A 2,748-nucleotide genomic window follows, 5' to 3' on the forward strand; every position below is an offset into this window, starting at 1 on the left:
ACTTAACAACCAACGGATTACAGTTTCATCATCGTGTATTGTTAGAACCCATTAATCAAGTCTTGGGCATGCATCGTGTAACAATCACACGACTCATCTAATAACACACATCCCGAACATGTATATATATTACCATACCATCATAATTAACAACCATCTAAATGATATCTTAAATCAAAGCATTATTTAATCGGTTCTGTTATTCACACTAGAAGTATTCATGTATTCATCTAAATGAAAGCAGACTTAAGTGTTATTTGGTTGCTGGGCTCGGCCCAAGACCCTTTAGAAGGGTGTACTTGTTTACAACCCAAACCAAGCCCAAGAACCAATCAGTCACATTATGTGTAAACGCCCGCATGCTCTCGTACACATCTTCTTCAAAACTTAAAACATAAGGAAACCCTAGCACTCCTTCACTATGGCGACCGATGGCATGAGACCCCCCCCCTCTCTTCCGAAACTCCTTGTGCTTAAACACCTCTTCACACCTCTCGGTTAGTACAGTTACCATAATATAATTGCGTGTTTGCTTGTAGTCGGATATAATATATGTGAGTGTGTGTCGTTTGATATCATGAACCTACTGTCTATGCTTGATCAAATTAAAGTGTTCCATTTAAATTGCAAACCCCAAATAATCAGATGATAAATCGATACTCTTTAAGGTCCAATAGATTTGCAAGTAAATGACCTAATAAAGTGGTTAACTTTGACTAAAGAAATGGCGGCCATGTGCTTGGTGTAATTGATCAATGTAAATGTTTCCTTTGGTTGTCAGTAAGCACATCAGGTGCATTATGTGTTGAGATGAGGATAGGACCACTACATGATTAAACAAAGATGGCCATGTGAGATCATTGATTGCTTGTGAGGAAATTGTGAATGATATACTGACCTAAATCCACTAATCCTCTACACTATTGGACCTCTCCAAACAATCACATGGGGTTCATGGTTATTGTTTGTTAATGGCATGTGAATTCATGAAGAATGTTAATGATTAACTGTTTAATTGTTTTGTGTGTATGTTTAGCAAGGTGTTGTAAAAGGTGGTATTATATGATGTTAACTACTTGATGATGCAATTGCATATTAGAACGGTTAATATATCAAAACGGTAACAGCGCATGAGTTCGGGATTTATACCCTAGGCCATAACTCGGATAATCTGGGGATATACGTACCTAAACGGTTAGAGTCTTAGTTTTATGCTTAAACACTAGAACTATGGCTAGTAATTATAACAATGATTCGATGAAGCATATCATGTGGTAATGATCATGTATGTATGATAGGATTGATAGTCAGACTATTTGTAAACTTGGTATTGATATCAATTGTAGTAGAGTTGGAGTTTTGCAAAATACTTGGGCTTTACACCATCAAATGGACCAACAGGACACCAAGCCCGCCCCATTAACGGCTGGGCTGGCCCTGCGACGAGTGGGGGGAGGGTTAACGTGATAGGTATAGTGGGTTGGGCTCTGATGTATGCCCACATGACAAGGTGATCGAGCCGCATCATAAATCGGATCAAACAAAAAAAAGGGGGTCGCACCCGTTTACGGGCCATTCGCTTTGGCTGCGATCACCTAGCCTACCGGGCCTAGTCACAATTGGGCTTGCACGTACCGGGCGAGGGACTGTGGTACACGGGACCGACAACGGTTTGGTTGGGGGTTGGGATACTGTGAGTTTGGGAGCTAGGTTAGGCTTGATTATGTATGTATACTAATTGAGCCATTTTGCTCCATAAGATGCATATCAAATACGTCGCTTGTGTAAGCATGCAATGTGTTGACTAGGAATACATCACTGTTTTATATGAATACTACTTAGGGGATCAAAGGATTCCTGTTGGTTAATTTTTATATATTCGTGTATGGAGCATTGGGCTCATGAACTAATCTGCATGCTAAGAAACTGAATGATGAGGCTATGAACTATATGAATACTGTGTATGCCTCAATTATATGATATGTGTAAAGCATGCGACTCGAATGTTTATTGTATGAATACGTGATACTTGGTGCAAATCATTACATGCATAGTTGATACGTGACTTGATAGAATAAAATTCTAACCGTTAATGGTAACCACAATAGGAGCAAGTTGATCAACCCGGAACACGTAACATAACATACCGAGCACCCTAAGGTGAGTTCACTACATTCGAGCATGCGTCCCAGTGGTTGGGGACAGTCAGTGGGTATCCCATGGGGGGATGAGTCTTTGGGTAAAAACGAGTATATTGGTTAATATTCTCACCTATCATCTTTTGTAAGTCCCTCATCGGGTATTAGTTAGTAGCGCTACTTAGGTTTGGCACCCTCACACCGCTCCTGTAGAGGACGGAGGTGAACTAATGACCCAGTCTGGCCCAGTACTAGATAGGAGTACGTGGGAAGGGCAGTCGTGTATTTCAGGAGCCGTCATTGTTCGGAATTGAGATATTAACAATATTACTTGCATTTGTCAGTGAACGGTTTTACATACAACTGGTAACAAACGTTTTCTAAAACTATGAACTCACCAGCGTTGTCTGATACACTTGTTGCATGCTCGCAGGTTGTTAGATGTTTTGGATTGGGACTTGCTGTCTGAGTAGCTGGAGTGGTCATGGGTCGAACTGGATGGATACAAGTGATGGGATGACCGATAATACACATTGGTTTTGAAACACAGTTAAACAATGATTTCTTTTATTTGCTTCCGCTGAACATGTTGGTTTACATATAAACTCAT

General features: G+C 40.4%; 1 long non-coding RNA gene across 1 annotated transcript; it reads left to right on the forward strand.

The window, feature by feature from the left end:
- Positions 1-386: 386 nt before the first annotated feature.
- LOC110874651 lies at positions 387-2,748 on the forward strand. The gene is made up of 3 exons (XR_002556114.2): positions 387-497; positions 2,109-2,160; positions 2,572-2,748. It is a non-coding gene; the product is annotated as an uncharacterized LOC110874651 (long non-coding RNA).

This window comes from Helianthus annuus, chromosome 7, assembly GCF_002127325.2.
Source record: "Helianthus annuus cultivar XRQ/B chromosome 7, HanXRQr2.0-SUNRISE, whole genome shotgun sequence".
NCBI lineage: Eukaryota > Viridiplantae > Streptophyta > Magnoliopsida > Asterales > Asteraceae > Helianthus > Helianthus annuus.